General features: G+C 44.7%; 1 protein-coding gene across 1 annotated transcript in view; it reads right to left on the reverse strand.

Moving 5' to 3' along the window:
• Positions 1 to 5,903: 5,903 nt before the first annotated feature.
• Positions 5,904 to 23,938, reverse strand: part of LOC308239263 (uncharacterized protein) — a gene marked incomplete at its 5' end in the record, with an annotated part of 47,789 nt that continues 29,754 nt past the window's right edge. The window contains one exon of the mRNA XM_080652013.1: positions 5,904 to 6,035. The remainder of the gene's footprint in view (positions 6,036 to 23,938) is intronic.

A 23,938-nucleotide genomic window follows, 5' to 3' on the forward strand; every position in this document is an offset into this window, starting at 1 on the left:
ACGCCCTCAGGCCTGGCCCCGTGGTGGCCGTGCTGCCCGCGGGTTCGGTCTGGAGACCTAGGCGCGTCCTGAGCCCCGCGCACAGCCCGGTTCTGCGTGGGGACTCGGCCCTGGCGCTCAGGACGCCCGCTTTCCTGCCACAGGCCTCGAGGGCAGCCCCGGGTGCCCGGCTATGGAAATGGCGCCTCCGTCCGCCGTGCCACAGCACAGGGCGCACCCCTCCCCCATGGGGACCGGTCACTCCAGACTAAGGGCACCGAGGCGCCGGGATTCCCTCAGTCTCCAGTGACCGGTCCCCATCGGTCACTTTGTTCTTCGGCCCTGAGGGCACCTTACCTTCCTGTTCCTTCTGCTCCTTCTCCAAGCACGACTGGGTGGCCATGGCGACAAGTTCTCCCTCAGAGACGTAGTCCTCCGTCAGAGACCGAGTCCTCCCTCTGTCAGAGACCGAGTTCTCCGTCAGAGACCAAGTTCTCCCTCAGAGACCGAGTCCTCCCTCCGTCAGAGACCGAGTTCTCCCTCCGTCAGAGACCGAGTCCTCCCTCCGTCAGAGACCTAGTCCTCCGTCAGAGACCGAGTCCTCCCTCCGTCAGAGACCGAGTTCTCCGTCAGAGACCGAGTTCTCCCTCCGTCACAGACCGAGTTCTCCCTCCGTCAGAGACCAAGTTCTCCCTCCGTCAGAGACCGAGTTCTCCGTCAGAGACCGAGTCCTCCCTCCGTCAGAGACCGAGTTCTCCCTCCGTCAGAGACCGAGTCCTCCCTCCGTCAGAGACCGAGTTCTCCCTCACAGACCGAGTCCTCCCTCCGTCAGAGACCGAGTTCTCCCTCCGTCAGAGACCTAGTCCTCCGTCAGAGACCGAGTCCTCCCTCCGTCAGAGACCGAGTTCTCCGTCAGAGACCGAGTTCTCCCTCCGTCACAGACCGAGTTCTCCGTCCGTCAGAGAGCGAGTCCTCCCTCCGTCACAGACCGAGTCCTCCCTCCGTCAGAGACCGAGTTCTCCGTCAGAGACCGAGTTCTCCCTCCGTCAGAGACCAGGTTCTCCCTCCGTCACAGACCGAGTCCTCCCTCCGTCACAGACCGAGTTCTCCGTCCGTCACAGACCAAGTCCTCCCTCCGTCACAGACCGAGTTCTCCGTCAGAGACCAAGTCCTCCCTCCGTCAGAGACCAAGTCCTCCCTCCGTCAGAGACCAGGTTCTCCCTCCGTCACAGACCGAGTCCTCCCTCCGACACAGACCGAGTCCTCCCTCCGTCAGAGACCGAGTTCTCCGTCAGAGACCGAGTTCTCCGTCAGAGACCAAGTCCTCCCTCCGTCAGAGACCAGGTTCTCCCTCCGTCAGAGACCGAGTCCTCCCTCCGTCAGAGACCGAGTCCTCCCTCCGTCAGAGACCGAGTCCTCCCTCCGTCACAGACCGAGTCCTCCCTCCCTCAGAGACCGAGTTCTCCCTCAGAGACCGAGTTCTCCCTCCGTCAGAGACCGAGTCCTCCCTCCGTCAGAAACCAAGTTCTCCGTCAGAGACCGAGTTCTCCCTCCATCAGAGACCAAGTCCTCCCTCCGTCAGAGACCAAGTTCTCCCTCCGTCAGAGACCAAGTCCTCCCTCCGTCAGAGACCGAGTTCTCCCTCAGAGACCGAGTCCTCCCTCCGTCAGAGACCGAGTTCTCCCTCCGTCAGAGACCAAGTTCTCCCTCCGTCAGAGACCGAGTTCTCCCTCCGTTAGAGAACGAGTCCTCCCTCCATCAGAGACCTAGTCTTCCCTCCATCAGAGACCGAGTACCTACTCTCGGAGAGCTCCGATTCTCCCCGCCTAGAGATCCGACACTCCCCGCGGAGAGTTCCGACACTCCCCGCAGAGAGCTCCCACACTCCCTGCCGAGAGCTGGAGCTGGAAGTGGGCGTGTCCTGTGGAGTCCTCGCTTCTGATTGGTCAGCTGCAGCCACGTGACTATCAGCTTCTCAGATAACGCCAACCGTCCCCCCCCCCCCGCCCCCGTTGAGCGCCAAACTCAAATTCAAGTTTCTCCCGCCACCAGCTGCGCCGCCCCCCCAACCCCGCAACCCCAATCAGCTGCCCCTCCCCCTCCTGCTTCCCTCTCCCCCCCAATCCCCCGCCCCTGACCCAGGTTTAGTGCCGTGAATTCCCCCTCCTATTCTCGGCCCCTGGTGGGTGTGCTGCGAGGGAGGGGCAGGGGCGGAGAGGCTGTCCACATAAACAATCGAGTCCCCCGAAATCAGCTTACCTTCCCAGCACCACCCTGGTGGCTCAACCTCCAGCCGTGGCTTGAGAGAAATACCACACTGGCCCACAGGAGATGTCCCCGAGACAGCTGTCCCTCCTGCAATCTGGTCCGCACACTCGGTCCCTGCTGACCAACAGCGGACGGCCCCAGAACTCCTCGGGTCATCCGGGTGACCCCACACGGGGGTCTGCCTGCAGAGCAGTCTGGGGCGAGAAAAGGGGTGCGGCCCACACTGTCCTGCCTGCAGATGTCCCGCACTGCTGCCAGGCACCTGGGTGGGCGGGGTGGGGTCAGCTGGGCTTTCCAGGAAGATGCTTCCCCTGCCTCAGGTCCCGAAATGCCCGCGATTCTGGCTGATACCGTCCTGAAATGTGCATCAGCATGTGTACGGGCTGCGTAGTAATCCGCTGATGAATGCACATCCACTTATTAGGTGTGCTCTCTCATTTCTGTTCATATAAATATGCTGCCACTATGCTGTAAGTACCAGTAGGCTTGACGTTCAATATATGGATGCCGATTTTAATGATTAGTACCAGAGGGCCGCCTGTTCAGTACCCCAAACAGAAAAGCAAGTGTAAGAGAGCTGGCACCTAAATTCTCACCCACCCATAAGCAAGAACTGGGACGCTATTTACATGTTGGTAGAAAAGCCATTCACACCTATCTCATAGCGTATTTTATTTTATGAAATGGAAGGACTTCTCCGTAGATAATGTCTGGTAACCTGCTTCTGAAGTCCAGAAAACACCCTTGCCATATCAGTCAATAAATTTCCACGAGGCCATTTTGAAGTACAAAGAAGCTTACACTTGTCAACTTTCCAGGATTCACATCGTTCCCACTTCTCACTCCTATAACACATGGCTGTGAGGCACATCCTTCTGAATAAAAATGGTTCATATCCTCAATCGTGTCCTTGTTATGACTAGATTACCAGAAAAGGAAAATCGTGATACAGGCCATGCATTCTTGAAACCCTTTCATCAGAATGTTAGCAAGATGTTCTCCTGAAAGTCACTGTTCTCCAACGTTTGGCTGAATGCACTGGCATGCTTACTAGACAGTATGAGCAACGGGAGTGAAAAACAATGCAGGATATGCTGGAATGGTGTTGGGAGCATTAAATAATAAGGAATGGGAATGGATTTGGAATGAAATGCAGAAAGCGAACATATGAAGACTGCCTGCAGTGGACACTGGAATGAAAGAGGGCATGGAATACGGCCTTGAACCGGATGTGGAATGGAAAATGGAGTGGGATGGAACGGAATGGAAAAATGGGATTGAAAGGGAAGTACAAATAAATATCTAATGGCAGGTGGATTAAAAATTTACGTGCTGTTATGAGAAAAGGAATGGAATGGAATAGAATGTGCAGTGAAGTAAAATAGTAAAGAAAATAGGAAAAAATCAAAATTATGTAGGAAGAAATCAAAGAAAGAAACAGAATATGCAACGTCATGAAATCAATGGACTATGAAATTTGCACTACAGACAAAAGCACTGTAAAGGAGTAGAAATGAATGGAATGAAAGTTGGAATGAAATATAGAATACTCTGTGATGCGTATGGAAGAGACAATGAATAAAGATGAAATGGACTGGAATATGGAAAACAAAAATACTGATGAAATAGGGGGTGTGCTTGAATGAAGAATGAGTGAATGGAATGGGTTCCGGCCATCTACCACTCTGTAACTTATTGTCATGTTGCAATGATCACTGCATCATGATCAGGCACTCTGGAGAGCTGGAATTCAGACAGAGCAGAGTGCAGATGGCTCGTGTCTGCTCCACAATGTCCTTGTCTGAGGCCTCAGAAGGGAACACTTGATTGGCTGTGAGGTCATGAGGGAAGGAAAGCAATCACTGATGACACTTATTAGACTTGGTCCACAGTAGCTGGGTCGATGGTGGTGCCACTTCCTGGAATTGGCAAGACTTGCAGACTGGGGATGCAGAACAGACGGGTGATCCTCGTGGACAAAAGAAATTCTATAAGAGCAAGTTTTGTTTGCCTCATCCTTTCCATCCTGAATGTTTTCAATAAACATGGATTACTCTTACATTCAGAAAAATACAGCTATTTACATTTTAGAATGCAACGAATTTCTATTGTTTAATAATGATTTTTTTAAAAATATATTTTATTGATATTTCACAGAGAGGAAGGGAGAGGTATAGAGAGTTAGAAACATCGATGAGAGAGAAACATCGATCAGCTGCCTCTTGCACACCCCCTACCGGGGATGTGCCCGCAACCAAGGTACATGCCCTTGACCAGAATCGAACCTGGTACCCTTGAGTCTGCAGGCCGATGCTCTATCCACTGAGCCAAATCGGTTAGGGCAATAATGATTTAATCTGTCATGAGAAACAAAGCTCTCTCCTATACTACAGGATGGGGTTCTACATGCATATCACCAGGCCAGATGGAGATTTGACAGGACATATAAGAAGTCATAACAGGAAATCCATTTGATGCTGCAATTCCTCGTGTAGGCATTGAGTCTCAAGAGGGAAATCTATATATATTTCTCCAATGCTATGTTATCAAAAGTGATTTTTAAAAAATTGAAACCTCCCAAATTTCTAGCAGGATACGGAATGTCTTTAGAATAAAGGTATGTAAAATTTATAGGATATTTTTGAATGACTTTTAATGCTGTTGGAAAATGACTATGTTATGCAAACAAAAAATTACTGAATATACGGATGTGTATTTCCACCCATCCATCGTTATATACACCTAGCATTCTAAGAGTATTGGAATTTCATACACTGTATAGCAATGGTGTTCAGCCAGGGGCATTTTGCCCTCCAGGGGACACTTGGCAAGGTTTGCAGACACTTTTCTTTGTCGCAACTGGGGAAAGGGAAGGTACTACTGGTATCGAGTAGATCAAAGCTAGGAATGCTGCCTAAACTCCATGAATGCGCAAGGCAGCCTTTTACAACAAAAAGTTATCTGTTCTCTTACTGGTTTGGCTCAGGGGATAGAGCGTTGGCCTACAGAATGAAAGGTCCCAGGTTCGATTCCAGTCAATGGCATGTACCTTGGTTGCGGGCACATCCCCAGTAGGAGTTGTGCAGGGGGCAGCTGATCGATGTTTCTCCCGCATCGATGTTTCTAACTCTCTATTCCTCTACCCTCCTCTCTGTAAAAAATAAATAAATAAATAAAATGTTTTTAAAGAAGTTATCTGGTCCAAAATGCCAGTAGTGTCCAGGTTGGCAAACCCTGCAGCAGGGCATTGAGATGATTTGGAAAAGTTTAAAACAGAATTTAAATCACGGGCAGTCCTGCCAGTGATCAATAGCCATTGTTGAGAGTTTGATATGTCCATGTGTTAACTTTCCTATGACAACTTTGTAAAATCACCAGAAGGTTATGTGTGAATTAAATTACTTCATTTTAAGAGTTCATTCTTCCTGCGCAATCAGCAAATGGTTTTCAAATATTATACTTATTAGTCTTAAGAGATGATAAACCTCGAGAATTGTAAAGTCAACTCATTTTCATGGAGGGATGTTCCAGCAATATCAACCCATCATCATCTATTCCCTGATTTTCACCCTTCGAATCAACGGTTTCATTTCCAAATTAAAATTAAGGAAAACTGTGGCCCATGATGCAATGGATCTGATTATACAGGGCGGTGTGGTTGACTAGCCAGGTCATAGTCATCTCATTACCCTTCCAGTGACTGGTGTAGGGACGGGCATTCCCCAGTTGCAGTCGATGAGATGTTGATGCATATCTGCTTGGAGTCTTTAGGCCAAGGTCTCTCGGCTCTTAAAGAAACAAAAGGGACACAACAGATTGTGTACATTAAAAACCTAAAAACTTAATATATGTCAAATGTTATAGTTAGTAAATGAATTAGCATGATTGAGGCGTATATGGTTGATATTATAAAATTCAATTGGATGCCTGTATGCTAGCATTACAATTGTGAAAAGAAAAATGCCATTTCTCATGGCCTCAGAAAACAGCAAACACCTAGGAACAAATCTGACAAAGGAGTGCCAAGAGCTCTGCATACAAAAACACAACCTTTCTGGGAGACGTTAAAGAAGACGTACATAAATCAGAGATATATTGTGTTTGTGTGGTAGAGGACAAGAGTACGCAAGTGAGTGGAAGAGAGAATTCTCGTGGAAACGATCTATGGATTTAATGCAACACCACCCAAATTCCCAGGAGTTGACTGATTGATTGATTGATTGATTGATTGAGTTTTAAAACTGGAAATTGGCAAACTGCTTCTAAATTATATAAGGATAATGACGACCCAGTAACAGACAAGTCCACCTAAAGCAGGACTTTCACAGCCAGATAGCAAGGCTAACCATGAGACTGTAATAATGAAGGTGGTGCCCGATGAGCACGAGAACAGACAAGCAGGCCAATGGAACAGAGAAGGGTCCGTGAACCCACTCACACAAGTGCAGTCCCCTCAGTTCCAACAATTGTGCCACTGCTGCGCTCCGGGTCGTGCTTTAAATAAGAGGGGCTGGACCATTTGATCAACTTTTGATCCCTAATTTGTGCTGAAAACTAAACATAATCCCAGAAGTTGAAGCTTATACAAAATGATGAACGAGCATATGTTCATGACCTTGGGTAAGCAATGATATTGGAAACAGGACACAGAAAACCCTGAATGATAGAGGAAAACATCAGCACTTTGTTTGGACTTTATCAGAATAGGGACTTCCATTCCTCCAAAGGCACATGTGGAGAGGGAAGAGATAAACCTCAGAATGGGAAAAAGCTATCTGCAACACTTATATCCCACAAATGTCTACCCAGAACAGGAACTTTAACACCAAATAGGACATCCAAGAAACTGGCCAATGAACACATAAAAGCTGCCCAACCTCAGTCACCAGGAATATGCATGTAAAAACCGAAACGAGACAGCTAGCAGAATAGCCAAGACAACTAACAATAAGAAGGGTTGGCCAGGTAATGGAGGGTCCCTCCCACACAGGAGGGAATGTAAATTGGCACCGGCACATTGGAAAACTGTTTGGCACTATCTGCTAAACTGAACGCGTGCATTCTCGATAGCCCAGCAGTGCTACCTGCAGTGTCTCTTCCTGCATAAGAAGCTACCATAGCCCTAACTGGTTTGGCTCAGTGGATAGAGCGTCGGCCTGCAGACTGAAGGGTCCCAGGTTCAATTCCAGTCAAGGGCATGCACCTTGGTTGCGGGCACATCCCAGGTAGGGGGAGTGCAGGAGGCGGCTGATCGAAGTTTCTCTCTCATTGATGTTTCTAACTATCCCTCTCCCTTCCTCTCTGTAAAAAATCAATAAAAAATATTTTTAAAAAATTAAAAAAGAAGCTACCATAAACTTTGGGACTTAAGAACAATGTCCTCACAGTTCTGTAGGTCAGAAGCAGGTGCATGACACGGCTTTGCTCTCTGCAGAGCGTCTCACTGGGTGAAGTCAGGCTGTGTTTCTTTGTGGAGGCTCTGAGGAGGAATGCACTTGCAAGTTCACTTGGGTAACTGGGCGAATTGCGTTCCACTCTCAGCACCTGGAGGCCGCCTGCAGGTCCCTGCCACGCGAACTCCTCCAAGGCCCTCTCACGCTTGAGTGTCTCAGGAGGGGCATAGGCCATTTCAGGGGCTCCTGTGATTAGGCCTGGCTCACGCAGGTTGGAAGGTCCACTGACTTGGGACCTGAATACATCTGCAAAATCTCTTTTTCTTTCTTTTAGGTTTTAGCTGATTTCAGAGAAGAAAGGAGAGGGAGAGAGAGCTAGAAAGATCAATGATGAGAGAGAATCACTGATCGGCGGCCTCCTGCCTGGCCCACACTGGGGATCAAGCCCACAACCTGGTCAGGTATTCTGACCAGGTATCCAACTGTGACCTCCTGGTTTATAGGCCGACGCTCAACCACTGAGCCACATGATCTGGGCTGCAAAATCTCTCCTCCAGATGACATAACATAATCACAGAAATGATGTGTCATTATATACACGGTCTCCTCTCACAGTCAACAGGAGGGGATTAAACAAGGTCAAGGGTCATCAGGGGTGATCTTAGTATTCTGCCTAGCACAGTCACCCCTCTCACCCCCAGGGATCCAGGCTGTCCCACATACAACTTTTATTCACTCCATTCCACAGACTGAAACATGTCATGGCATTATGGCATCAGCTCAATTCCAAATGCTAATCGATATCATTTTAGCGCATGGGCCCAAAATCTCACCAACTTGGTCATCTAAATCAGGCATGGGTGAGATTCCTGAGTATAACCCACACAACCCAACTGGTGGCCCACGGTCCCTCTCCAACTGGGGCCTGGTGACACTAAAGTGACAAGCTATTTTCTCAACACACAGTGGCGGGTCAGGCATAGGACAACAGCTATAAACCTTCTGGTTCAGTATGGGAGGGAATGTAAGACAGAAGGGAGTTAGAGTCCCAAGGCACTTTGGGAATGCAGCCGGGAAAACACCAGCCAGAGTTCATCGAGAAAATGTCAAATCCTGGAAAAACCTTTCCTAGCTCTCCATTCTGACTGACCTCCAGGACCTAGCTTCCACCCTCTGAGCCATCCTTCCTGTTTCATGAAAGGTAGCAGGTGTCTGCTGCTGGGATCAGCCCGCCCTCTGCCTCTTTCATTTGGTACCATCACTTTCCCTCTTAGTCCAAGCTCACAGTGTTCCTGCAGATTCATGTTTCTCCAGTACCTTGGGAGACCTGGGTGGGTTTCACTGCATTCCCTCTATTACACAAAAGGACCACCCATACATTTGTTCAAGGCAATCTCTCCTTTGGGGGTCCTGCTTGGATGGCTGAGGGGGGACAGCTAGCTTGAGATTGCCAGAGGCCCTTCGGTATAGTTAAGAAAATATGTGAGGCCCTCGATTAGTCTCTTGAAAGGGCTTTTCCTGGGACTGAATCCTCTGAACTTTTGGGATTTTTGAACTTTTAATTAACAAAAGTTTGTATGACCACACCCCGGGCTTTTTCTCTCTACCACACCTTCAGAAGCTTGCTCTTAATTTTAGATTTTTATCTCTTTCAGTCACCTAGCTACTTTGAGAATTTCCCAAATCATCCAATCCCAGTTCCTTTTGTTTAACACTTTTCTCCCAATTTATCTTTCTCTTCTCACATTTTACTATAGTAGCAAGAAGAAACCAGGCCACACCCTCAAGACTGCTTGGACATCTCCTCAGATATACATCCACGCGAGGTTGTTTTTTTTTAGTTCAACTTTCCACTGACTGCAGAGTGCAATTCTGCAAAGCGTTCTGCCACTCTAGAAATGCCAGGCTCTTCCTAGACTTGGTACTAACACGTTCCTTACTTCGCAGGCAGCCCTCCCTGTCCGGAACCTCCAAGTCCTGATTGCTCCTAGAAGACTGCTAGCAGTTGTTTTGGCTTTCCCTAGGGCAGTGGTCGGCAAATTACGGCTCGCGAGCCACATGGGGCTCTTTGGCCCCTTGAGTGTGGCTCTTCCACAAAATACCACGTGCAGGCGCGCATGTACAGTGAGATTGACACTTCGTGGCCCATGTGCAGAAGTCGGTTTTCGGCTCTCAAAAGAAATTTCAATCATTGTAATGTTGATATTTGGCTCTGTTGACTAATGAGTTTGCAGATCACTGCCCTAGGGTAATGTAGGGTTTCTCTAAAATTCTCCCCTTGCTTAAGAGCGCCCAGCAGCAGAGCTTTCCAACTCCAGATCTGTCCCAACACTGTGCTCAAAGTGATCCAGGTTCATTATATTATGCTCCCCACATTGGGCTACCTCTACCCACTGGGCCTTGGCCATCTATCCCAAGTTGTCTTTTACATTTCCTTCTTTGCACGTCACCGGAGACAACAACCTTGTTAACATTTCTGCCAGGACCTAGCAGAGATCCCCTTCTTCCAGTTCCCAATAACACGTTCCTCCCTTACTCCTGAGGCCTCAGCAGCAGTGTCCACAAAGTGGTCCCATCGGACCAATGCAGAAACTCCACCATGCTGGGCGCAGTCCTTTACTTCATGACAGAAGCACCTTGAAGGAGCTCTCAGTAGCGTTCTATTGCCAGGGTTTGAACAGGAGATGAGTGCGGAGGGCAGAAGGGGGAGGGAAGGAGATAGAGACCAAGATAGAGACTGAGATAGAGATGGAGATAGGGATAGGGGAGATAAAAGTAGGCTGGATACTTGTTACTCTTCTGGCAACATCAGTACTTCTGCATTTGAAAACACTTGTATGCAAATCCTTCTTTCTTCCTGGGTGAGAACTGTACTTTTTCATAAAGAACTGCATAATACTGAGGATTGTCAGACAGAGATGTGAAACACTTAGCAGAGTAGTCTCTGGGAAATCTCAGTGCTGAAAATCAGAGGGGCTGGTTTGAATCTTAACGCCTTCCTTTTTGGTTGTGTATTTCTGTATAATTTCAGTAGCCCCTGAGTCTGAAGGGCTTTTTATTTACATGTAGCTGATCCGTAATAACAGTAACTACCACCTAGTATTGTTCTGAGGATTAGAATGGATGTTGAAATACAGTTTGCCCTTAAAAATGCAGCCCTTCACCAATCTGTTGTGTTCCTAGACAATGAGTTCCCTGAGGCCAGCCAGACCATTCCCTTCTCAGATCCATTTTTAATCTGTTCTCGGGATTGGCCCGTCTGTATGATCAGGCAACACTGAATTATCTCCCACTCCCATTTTATGACCATAAAACTGTCGATCAATAATGATACCTAAGATATGTTGATAGACCCGAGGTAATCCCTGGTGGTCACACAAGGTCCAAGACCAATACCACCTGCTTCTACCATGTACATCAGTGATTTCTGCTCTTTCCGGTTACCCTGGGAAGTAGGTGTTATTTTCTCTCATTTATACATGATGTTAAAAGCTCAGAGCAGCATAAGGTCCCATCCCGGTCCCCAAAGAATAAGTGGTGATCAAAGGTGTATTTCGGATCTAGACCTCCGTACCTTCACCTTGTTCCAAACTGCCGTCAGTTTACCAGTGAAGGAGGTAATATGCACTTTATTCCCAACTGGGCTATAGGATCATTAAAGGCAGAAAACCATTCCCTTGTGCTCTGGTACCTAATGTAACGTTAAGCCAAAGGTAGGTATGCACGAAATACCTATTGACTAGTTTGTGAGGGCTTGGTTTATATTTTAAAATTTAACATCATTGGACAAGACTGAATCTGTAATGATATCACAGCTAGGGAAAAATGTGCCTGTCAAAAGTACTCTCCACTAAAGTATTTTTCATTCTCCAAAGCTTTGTGTGAGTTGGTATCTGAGATCTGAGGCACCGGCTATTTAATCAGATATCTGTTCCAAGAAGCCAAGGATCTTTATACTGTCTTACTTGCATAATCTTGTTTTTATTTCAAAAATATCCCTCGCCATTAATTGCACAGATAAAAAAGTAGTATACAACACTTCACTTGCATTCCCCTTTCCTGAGACATACCTGTCCTACTTCCTTTCAGTTATTTAATTCACAGCACTTACCCTGTTTTGGTCACTAATCCTCAAGTGGCATTGTGAAGTGAGCACTGCTGTGCATTCTGGGTCTATGCTTTCTCCGTGAACTAGAACATGGGCTTCAATGGAGCAGGGGTTTTGTCTGTATTCTTCACTGCCTGATCCCCAGCACCCACAGGGCTGCCTACACCAGTGGTCGGCAAACTCATTAGTCAACAGAGCCAAATATCAACAGTACAACGATTCAAATTTCTTTGGAGAGCCGAAAACCGACTTCTGCGCATGGGCCATGAAGTTTTAATCGCACTGTACGTGCGTGCCCGCACGTGGTATTTTGTGGAAGGGCCACGCTCAAGGGGCCAAAGAGCCTCATGTGGCTCACGAGCCGCGATTTGGCGACCACTGGCCTATACCTATTCAGTGAGTACTAAATAGTGGTTGCATGAATACTCTGATCCGGCTTGGAACACAAGGTCCATCTGAAACGAAGCTCCTTTCTGAATTCTGAGTGGCGTGTAAGTGGCCAAGTGCAGCTGCAGGGACCCCCAGAGTCTGGTGGAGCCAGTACAAGCAGGCCTGCAGGATGGGATTCTGATGCATGTCGGCCGGCCTGGGATGGGATTCTGCTTCTCCCACTTGCTGGGGTATGACACCGGGATTGCTTTGGAACGACTCTTCGCCTGCTACCTCCCCAGCATTGCTGCAGGATACTCACAAAAGCTCTCATTCATTTATCAAGGAGGTATTTGTTGACGTCCTCTGTGCACCAGGCACTGTCATGGGTGCTGGCAATAAAAAGAGGAACAAGCACACTTTCTGGGCCTCTGGGAGGTCACCTTGGTCAGACAGGCAAGTTACAGCACCAGGGGATCAGGGCTCTGATGGGGATATTGCCGATGGAGCAAGAGAAACTGTTGCTGCGCCCGTTGTTCCAATCTTTCTGGTAAACCCATACACCTGAAGAAGGCCTCCAGTCGCCTGTGTGTAAAAGTTAACATGGCGGAGTGAGGGAGGAAGTATTTCTGGCTCAGCTCTAGCCAGGAGTAGCTGAAAACCTCGAGTGACAGAAGAGTCACAATGGAGCAAAATATCTTTCCACTGTGGCCATCCCCACCAACGCTGGCCTGGGGGCAGTTTCCACAGCCTTCCGGAGAGCAAGAAAGGAACGCCAAGACATGCCAGAAAGATCTCCAAGATAAGCACCGGGGCCTCGGAGCAGAAGCTGAATCCCGGTTCAGAAAAATGGCACAAGGATTTGGACGGAGAGCCACTCTGGGCTGGACATGGTTTGGTCGGGAGTTGTCAGGCACAGAGTGGACCCGGGCCAGGCCCCTGCCTGCAGGGAGCTGCAGAGTTTAGTCAGGAGGACACACAAACAGATGGTCTCAATGAGCCCCTTGGTTTCTTTCCCAACCACTCTGAGAGGTAGTCATCTACCTGGACCTGCCCTGCCTTCTACGGAGGAGGAACGGGCTGAGAGGTGCTGAGTAATGTGGGCAGTGAGTGACGGAGCTGGGCTCCCATCCAGGCCCGTCTCCAAAGCCAGACCTTTGTCCCCTCGCTCTACAGCACTTCCCTTACATTCCACGTCCCTGAGACGTACCTGTCCTTCCAGGTGAGACGTGCATTACGCTTCCCATGGGGCCCCCACGTGGACAATCTAGGCTGCCGGCAGGGAAGAGGAGGCCTGCAGTGTTCGGTCAGATTTCAAAGTTGCTGCTCTGGACACCAACCCGAGCAGGTCAGAGTGAGTCAGGAGGAAGAGGCCGTGATAAAAGTGACAGCACCGCCAGGGCCAGCGTACGTTTCAGCTCTGGATGAAAACGGGTGGCGTTGCAGCAGGGGAGCTGGGCCGATGCAAGCTGCAGGGAGCACTGGGCCCAGACTGACCCAGCGATGAAAACGGATCACAGCACCGTTTAGCTCCATGTCTCACCCACGGGAAGCCGTTCTGCAGCCTGATTACACCTGCCCGCCCCTCAGCCTGGTGTTTAGAGGCCTTACTCTAGGTTCCCATGCCTGCTTTTCTTACTCCTGTCTGAGCCCCTGTCACAGCATTTGGTAATGGCACTTCTGCATACGTGTCTGTCCCTCCCCACCCCAGGCGGGTTCCTCTCTGTGAGCAGAAAGCCCAGTGTGGCACCCACCCGTGTCCATTGTACGCTGACAGTGTGACCGGTCCCTCAGTAAAGGACAGCTGTGATCCCACCACTGCACGCAGACTTCCTCTCACTTAGAAGGAGATCTGTGATTTTCATCCCCTCTCTGTATTTGAACCGGGCTGACCTTCCACTCCTGACTCACTTGCTGGGTCTTGGCCAATTTGTCACCACCCTATCCACTGATCGCACCTCAGGGTGAGAGCGCAGTAGATGACTCATGGAAACTTTCCCAAATTCCTTCTAGGGTGAAGGAATGGTTGCATTCATACAAGCCCGCCAATCGTGTTGTTTTATTTCAGAGTTTAAATTTACAGGCATTGTTTTGACAGAATTAAGTCCTGGCAGATGAAGATTTCTGAGCCCAATGATTAGTGAAACTGTCAACATAAGTAAAAATGTTTACACCCAGGAGGAGGAGCCTCTGCTTATTTCCTCCTACTTCATTGGCCACTCCTTCTCAGTCTATTCGGCTTAATCCTGTGCTTCTTTTTTAAAATTAAATATATCGACGTAACATGGGTGTACAAGATTATAGTTGAACATCTAGTCTCCTTCCATTACCATATATCTGAACCCCGTTACCCACTTGGCCCCCCACCCCACCTTTTTCTGTGGTGACCACCATTCTGCTGCCTGCATCATTAGTTTCTTTTTGTTTGTCTTATTACTTCATTTGTTACTTTTTGCTTTAAATTCCACAAATGAGTGAAATCATACATTTTTTTTGGCCCTTTCCTGCCTGGCATCTCACTTGGCTTAATACTCTCACGATCTACCCATGTTCTCACAAATAGCAATAGTTCATGTTTTCATGGCTGACTAGTATTCCCCTGGAGTTATGCACTACATCTTCTTTATCCAGCCATGCATGGATGGACACAGGCTGTTTCTATGTCGTGGCTACTGTGAATCATAGTGCTATGAACATAGGGCTATATCCAGAAGAAGAATTGGTGGATCGCATGCTAGTTCTATCCTTATGTTTTTGAGGAACCTGCATACCGATTTTCATGGTGGCTGCACTAATTTACGTTCCCACCAACAGTGTATGAGGTTCCCTTTCCTCCACATTCTCTCAGACACTTGGTATTTCTTATCGTAGCCCTTCTAACAGGTGGCATCTCATTACGGTTTTGATTTGCATTTTCCTGACAACTAGTGATGCTAAACACCTTTTCCCTATCAGAATCACAATGGCGTTTTTCACAGAAGTAGAACAGAAAAACCCTAAAATTTGTACGGAACCACACAAGACCCCAAATAAGCAGGGCAATCCTGAGGGGGGAAAAAGAAGAAAACTAGAGGTTTCACACTCCCCAATTTCAAACTATACTACAAATATACAGAAATCAACCTAGTATGATATTGGTAGAATAATAGACACAGATACACACCAATGGGGCAGAATTGAGAACCCAAAATAAACCTACACAGACACCGGCAACTAATTTTCCACAAAGGAGGGAAGAAGATACAATGGAGAAAGGACAGCCTCTTCAGTAAGTGGTGCTGGGAAACTGGAAAGCCACATGCAAAAGAATGAAACGAGAAGGCTCTCTGACACCATACACCAAAATTAACGTAAATGGATTAAAGACCTGAGTGTAGGACTTGAAACAATAAAATGCATAGAAGAAAACACAGGCAGTAAATATATAGACCTTGGCCTCAGAGGGTTTTTTTGTGATCTTGACCCCAAAGGCAAGGAAAACAAAAGCAAAAATAAATGAATGGGAGTTTATAGACTTCTGCACAGCAAAAGAAACACCTGCAATACAAAAGGCAAGCAACAGGAAATGGGACTCATGTCAAAGAACCCATACAACTCAGCAACAGAAAAACACCAAACAATTTGATTAAGAACATGGTCAGAGGATCTGCCTACACACTTTTCCAGGGAAGCCATACAGGTGGCCAACAGACTTATAAATCCTAGTGGAGTAGCAACCTCCAGTGGTTATTGGAGGAAATTGTACAGCCTGAATAGGTTTCCTGGGAAGCTGGTATTTTGGCTGGCTCCTTTTCAGCATGTGTGGAATAATTTTCTGAAGTAGGTAGAGAATTGATTTCTCTCTTAAAAGAGTCCAAGAAATTAGCCATTGATATCAAAAGATATTTCAGTTAGGATGCTATCCTTTGCTAGAAGAGTTCCAGGCATCAAATTTGGACAGAACTTCATCCATTGAGTGGGGGAAAAGGCTGTGCTCTCCAGTATGTGTCTTTTGAAGATCCCCACCCCCACCCCTTCCCAAATAAGCTCATCCTTTTCAGAAATCTCCTGCCCAAAATCTCTTTCCAATCACATTTTTCTGAGTCTGAATAGGATCTTGGTCCATTTGGGATATTAGTGATGAGCTTCCATCATCCTCCAAACACTAGAAATTCAATTCCTTATTTGTGCCCTTTCAAACAATCTGTGTTAGATGGTGAGGAAATTACGGGGACATAATTTTTGTGGGTTTTTTGCAAATATATTTTTTATTGATTTCAGGGAAGAATGGAGATAGAAACATTAATGATGAGATAGAATCATCAATTTGCTGCCTCCTGCATGCCCCACACTGGGGATGGAGCCCACCACCCGGGCATGTGCCCTAACGGGGAGTCGAACCGTAATCTCCTGGTTCATAGGTCAATGCTCAACCACTGAGCCACACAAGCCAGGCTGTTTTTGAGATCCTAGTGAGATGGATTTTTCCCAAGCTTGCCTTTCCAGGCACCGGGTTAGATAGAGTCTGCGATGCTAAAATGAGCAAGGCAGATAGGGATCATGATTTCTGCTAAAAGAGACAGAAACAAGGAAGACACTATAGCAAAGTGCGTAAATGCTCTCTGAGACACAAAACATTTGAGATACTTTGACACCATATATGATGGAAAGCCATCATAATTTAGCATTGCTTCCTGGGACCTGGAGAGACAATAACAGGTAGACAGAATGGTGTGGGGATGGCCAGTTTTCCAGGTAGTGGGAACGACATATCCAAGGCTCTGGAAGTCAGAGAGAGGCTGGTTTGCACAAGGAAGATATTTCTCTCCTAGCTCTGAAATTATTACACTGAATTTGTTTGCTTTCTTGGTATCCCTTCCTCCCCATGCACACACTATATCACAAGAACCCTGTTAGTGTTTGATGTTTTGAATCTCAAGAGCCCTAATCTGGGAATGGGAACTGGGGGGCTAGGGAACTGGTGTGGGGTAGGGACTTTAACATATACTTTTTATCTGTTGATTTTAATTATCTGCAAGTATTATAGAATCAGAACTAAAATAACCAAATATGCAATTAATTTACATGGTAGCAAATCTAAAACATAAAATGCATATATTAATGGGGAAACATAGCATCTGCAATGCCATCATTCCTTCAGTGATGGCCACAGTCAACCATTCTTGTGTGCTTTTGTGTCTCTACACTTTTCCCTGTGCATGTGCATGTACACACACACACAAACACACACACACACAAACGTCTCTATTTTTAAAAAAGCTTTTTTTTTCCTATTTGGCTTTAGAGGATAAATATATTTTTTTATGTCCAACATCATATGCCTGAATCATCATTTTCAAAGTCTCCATGATGTTCAATTTCATGGGTATAGCATAATTCACTTAATCATCACCCACTTCAAAAAGCATTTCTGGTTGTTTTCTGGTTTCTATGGTTACAGTCCTCATTCCAAAGACCAAGGTTCAGAACAGTGTGTGTACAGTGTGCTACCACTTAGGTAAAAATGGATTAGGTACCTAATGATCAATATACTTAATTCACTTGGAGAGTTACTGAATTCTTTACCAAGAGAATGCTATAAACAGTTTTTTTAATCCATCAAATTTCAAATTAATAGTAATTTATTTCCACATTAGTATACTATCGTAAAAATAACCTATAAAGCCTGTTACACAGAGAAGCCTACCCCCTTAAACCCTTCCACCTTCCTCCATATCCTGTCCCTGCCTGCCACCCAAAGAATTTTTAAGAACAGGTCTTTTAAAAAATGTATTGCTGTTTGTTTGTTTTTTAATTTCAGAGAGAGGGGGAGATAGAAACACTGATGAGAGAGAAACAACAACATGGATTGGCTGCCTCCCACACACCCTCTATGGGGGATCGATCCTACAACCTGTGCATGTGCCCTAACCTGGAATTGAACCAGTGACCTCTTGCTGCATGGGGTCAACACTCAACCACTGAGCCACACTGGCTGGGCAAAATCAGGTTTTTAAAAGACCTATCCTTTCCCTGTAACTCTATGCCCAGTGCCCTGTAACCTACTGATTTTTCCTTCATGAATAACCTCTCATCACTGGTTACCACCTTAGCAGTGGCAGCCCTCTACTGTGCAGACACTGTCTGGTGCCAAGGGCCTAGTGTTTTGGAGAGGCCACGAAGTAGTGATGTATTTTGTGGGAAGTACAAATAATTCGCTCCCACACCACCACACGAAGAAGCCTACCTTTCCTTTATACCATGTCACCCACTGTATACCTGGCATCCCCCCACTGTCCTTCCCAATGTTTGCCTTAAGAATGAATTTAGGACCTATTTTTCCCAGTAAGCCCCTTCTTAGTAACCTGACAACCAAGTCTTTTGTTTTCAGGAAGAACTTGCTATAATCAATCACCCCCATTTCCCAGAGAGCCTCCAAGGGCTGCAGCCACTCTAGCATGCCAAGAGGGCTCTTTGTCTCTGTGATTTTAACCACATCTCTCTCAGGATGTCCACTTATTTTGAGGTTGTGATCTAAGAGTGTCAAAGGAGCACTTGAATTTAGAAGTGGCAATATCACATTGCGTGGATTTGATGCAGTGGTGTAAGGAAGGAGAGGGAAAGAGAATGGCTTAACAGGGGAAAGTGTTGTGTTCCTACCATGTTTATATTTCTGTATAAAAACGTTTTCCTGTTTCTTCTTTTCACAAATGAGGAGGAATAGTGTACTGCAGTGGGCTACGAAGATCGTGAATACTAGGACCAGACTAATACTTGGCTTCAAATCTCAGCACCACCATTTGCAGACTGTGTAAATTGACTATGGTCCTTTATTTCCTCTTGTGTGATATTTTAAATATGACAGTGCCTACATTAAAAGGTTGCTATGAGGATCAATTCAGTCCATACATGTGGAGTATTTAAGACAGTGCTGGGATATCCCAACTGTTCAATAAGGGTATCAATATGTTTGTGTAAATCAGTTCAGAGGTAATTGGTTTTTAAAAATATATATTTTTATTGATTTCAGAGAAGAAGGGAGAGGCAGAGAGAGAGGGAAACACCAATAATGAGAGAGAATCATTGATTAGCTGCCTCCTGCATGCCCCTTACTGGGAATCGAGCCCACAACCCAAGCATGTGCCCTTGACTGGAATCGAACCTGGGATCCTTCAGTCTGCAGGCTGACATTCTATCCACTGAGCCAAACCGACTAGGGCCAGAGGTAACTGGTTTAAAATCAGTGTTCAGAGGGTCCAGACATCCCAGTTTGCTTAGCACAGTACCCTCTAGGATGGACACAAACATTGCTAGTGTTGAATTTATATGAGATTCTTTCACTGTATGTAACATGTGTGCACACACACGTGTGTGTGTGTGTCCATCCTGGATGCCTGGAATGAATCAATAGACATTGTGACGTTTTAAAAGTTATTTCTGGGTTTCCTGCCGGATCCTGTCCTGGAGCTATACATTTTGTCAATAAAATTTCCATGCTCCAGCATAATATTTATTTAAAAAGTAGTGCAACATTGGATTCCAAGCTCAATGAAGAGGAATCAATAATGGGAAACAGATCTATATTGTTGTGTTTTTTAAGTATATTTTATGTTTACTCCCTAATTTCCATTTGTATATTGCCTTTGGATACAATAAATTATTTTTAAAATATATTTTATTGATTTTTTACAGAGAGGAAGGGAGAGGGATAGAGAGTTAGAAACATCGATAAGGGAGAAACATCCATCAGCTGCCTCCTGCACACCCCCTACTGGGAATGTGCCCGCAACCAAGGTACATGCCCTTGACCGGAATCAAATCCGAGACCCTTCAGTCCACAGGCCGATGCTCTATCCACTGAGCCAAACCGGTTAGGGCTATAAGAAATTATTTTTGTTTAAATAGCAAGTTTTCATGACTCTTTGGCTGTAACAATGTTCCAGTGAAAGAGATTATGATTTTATTTTTAATTTTTTCTCCTTAATTGATTTTTAGAGGAAGGGAGAGGGAGAGAGAGAAAGATCAATGACCGAGTATCAAGCTGGCAACCCTTCAGTGCACAGGATGATGCCCAGCCAACTGAGACACACTGGCCAGGGCAAGAGATTAAGACTGTAAATTGCAATTTATCAAAATGTAATGATCAATAGCATTATTCTCAAAGAGACTATTGTGGAGAACAGGGATGGAAAAGATGTTACAATGTTTAAAGTGTGTTTTGTTTTTTGTTTTTTTTAAATTTTAGCTCAAGGACTTAGATATTGGGAAAGAAGTTAGGATGTCCCCAAAGAGGAAAGAAAAACAGAAATTGGGGAGGGGAGAACCAGGTGCTTTAGACTCATGTAAGGGGATCTTTTTTTCAAATTAGCTTTTAGTATTGGGAAAGTTATAAGCTGCCTGAAAGTTAAGAGGCAGATAATAGAATAGTTAGACAAATTAAAAATATATTTTTAATTATTTGAAAATGAAAAAACTTTTTGTTATGCTGCTAATTCTTTTTGTTATGCAGTTAAGAATTTGAGTACAAAAGACCATTTTCCATTTCACAGCATGTAGGTGAATACTGAGTTTGGATGATAACAGCAATTCAGTTATGTTAGAATTGCTGAGATATCTATCGATGTCTCTACTCCTAAAATAGTCATCCACATCCAATACAATTTTTACTGAAAAAATATAGGCACTTCACAGGGCGTAGCATCCTTGTAAAGTATTCTTGATCAAAATTAAAATGATCTTCTCTGAAAGCAACAAGATTGCGTTCTAAGTTTCTAAATTTTCATTGGTTAAGGTGGAGCATGCAACCGGAACAACAAAAGTAAAAGACACTACAAGAAGAATGGATACCTGACAAAGTTCAACGGACATGTGAAATCAAGCTTCTTCTGTTCTGCCCTTCAAATGGGGGGTCGGGGGGGGGGAGAGAGAGAGAGAGAGAGAGAGAGAGAGAGAGAGAGAGAGAGAGAGAGAGGGAGGGAGGGAGGGAGGGAGGGAGGGAGGGAGGGAGGGAGGGAGGGAGAGAGAGAGAGAGAGAGAGAGAGAGAGAGAGAGAGAGAGAGAGAGAGAGAGAGAGAGAAGCTCCCAGGAACAGCAGTCATCTGGGAAGAAGAGGTGATGTCCTAACTGAAAGCCCTGTGCCACTCACACCTAGAGAGAATTTTCATCCACAGAGTTCCCCTGTGCTGGCATAGGTGATTAAAACTCCAAGAGAAATTATCTTTGTGGACAGAGGATTGGTTTAAGGGGCCCTTGGAAGCCAGAGAATTTAGAAAGGGCAATCTTGGAGAGAATAGTACATGGAAGGGAATATCCTAATTCTATGAATGAATCTGTATACACATTTCAAACCAATTTGTAAGTTGCACACACACACATGGTAGACCCAAAGAAGTATGGTAAGATACTTTCAACTTCATAAACCACTAGTCAAGTCTCAGACTAAATCCTGAGAGGTGCATGTGTGGTGCAGTCAAACCACATAGCAGTTTCTTTGCAAAGTGAACTGAAAATGGAAAATCATCCAAAGAAGGCGAGACATAACTTTTAGTTTAATCTTAATCAGGTTGATTCCTAGCTAAACCAACCAACCAAATTAAAAAAAGTATTATCCAGGGGATAACATCATAATATTTGAAATACAGTACAACTGCACGCAGAAATAGAATCCAAAATTATGCTACATATCAAGAATCAAGAAAATTTGGGGGGAAAAGGTGGCCCAGATAATAGAATAGTCAGACAAAGATTTTAAGGAAGCCATCATAACCATGCTTCATTGGAGTAAAGGTGGCATGAAAATAAAAGCAGAGAAATACAAATTATTTTTGTAAAGTCAAGTGTAAATTTTATAAATCGAAATTACAATATCAGACATTAAAAATGTACTAAATGGGATCAACAGAAGAATGAAAATGATAAAGACAGATTCAGTAACTTGAAATTAGAATAATAGTCATTATCCAATCACATGAGCAATGAGAAGATTGGAATAAAATGAGCATAGACTCAGAAATTGTGGTCTTTATTGGATTCCTAAAAGGAGTTTAAAAAGATATTGACTCAGAATATGTATTTAGAGAAATAATTGTTGAAACTTCCTAAAATAGGCAGACATCAATTTACAGATCCAGAAAGCTCAAAGACCTCAAAAGATTATAAACTCCAAGGATACCAGAAATATAATAATCAAACCTCTAAAACCCAAAGATTATATAAAAACCCTTGAAAATGGCCAGTAGAAAATAGCACAGTGCATATAAGGGTGTAATGATTCAAGTAACAATGCACTAGTCCTAGGAAACCATAGGGCCAGAATATACCAACATCTTTTAAATTCTGAGAGAAAATAAGTCAACCCTGAATTCGACGACCTGTGAAAATATCCTTAAGGAATGACAATGAAATAATGACATTCTCAAGTAAATGAAAGAGTAAAATAGAGTTTGTTTCTGGAAAAAACTAGTCTAAAATAAATGTTAAATAAAGTTTTTCAGACTGAAGGAAAATTATAATCATGGAGAACTTTGAGTACCAAAATGAAGAAAAATAAATAAAAATGGTGAATGTCTGGATAAATATAGTTGACTATTTTTCTCTACTTAAGTTTTTCAAAATATGTTTCAAAATAGAAAGCAAAACTTATAATATTAACTGTTGGGGTATCATAGTATGTAGATGTAAGACATATGACAACTATAAAGGGGAGGTGATTTTGCTTGAAATGGTAAAACTTTAACTGAAATAGATTTTTAACAGTAAGGTGTATATGTTTTAAGCCTTAGAACAACCACTAAAACATTTAATACAGGGAGACACTTAAAAACCAAAAGATAGCCCGGCAGATGTGGCTCAGTGGTTGAGTGTCAACCTATGAACCAGAAGGTCAGGGTTATATTCCAGGTCAAGGCAAATGCCCAGGCTCAATCCCAGCAGGGGGCATGCAGGAGGCAGTGGATAGATGATTTTCTCTCATCTATGATGTTTCTATCTCTCTCCCTCACCCTCCCTCTCTCTGAAATCAATAAAAACATATAAAAATTTTTTAAATCAAAAGATAAATAAAAGCTCATACTAAAAATAGGCTAATAATACAAAATAAGGAAGAACTTGTTGAAGAGAAAACAAACATGAAAGGGAAAACAACAACAAAAAGCATATAATAGTAGAGCTAAATCCAACGTATCAATAATTATTTTGCATGTAAATGTTCAAAGAACATTAATTAAAAATAAATGTCAGATAGGTAAAGAAAAAAGACTCAACTAATAGCCATTTACAAGAAACTATCTTTAAATATAATGACATGGATAGGTTAAAAGTAAAAGATGGAAAGGAATATACCACCCAAAGTCTAATCAAAAGAAAGCTGGAGTAGTTTCTTTTCTGTTTTTTTAATCCTCACCCCAGGATATGTTTTTATTGAGGGAGAGGAGAGGGGAGGGGAGGGGAGGGGAGAGAGAGAAACATCAATCAGTTGCAGATATGTTTTTATTGAGAGAGAGAAGAGAGAAACATCAATCAGTTGCCTCTCCTATGAGCCCTGACCAGGGATTGAACCCGCAACCTTTTGGTGTACAGGATGATGCTCCTGGCCAACTCAGGCACCCAGCCAGGGCTGGAGTAGTTTTAATAATATAAGACAAAACAAATTTCAGAACAAGAAAAAGTATCAGACATAATTAGGAATATTAATTAATGATAAAAGGTTTATTCACTAAAAAGGAATAGCAATCTAAATATGTGTGTACCTGATAACAAAACTTCAAAGTACATAAAGCAAAATCTGATAGAATATGAAGCAGAAATAGACCCACTCATAATTATACTTTCAGAATCAGTACTC

Source organism: Plecotus auritus, assembly GCF_963455305.1.
Source record: "Plecotus auritus genome assembly, chromosome: X".
Classification (NCBI taxonomy): domain Eukaryota; kingdom Metazoa; phylum Chordata; class Mammalia; order Chiroptera; family Vespertilionidae; genus Plecotus; species Plecotus auritus.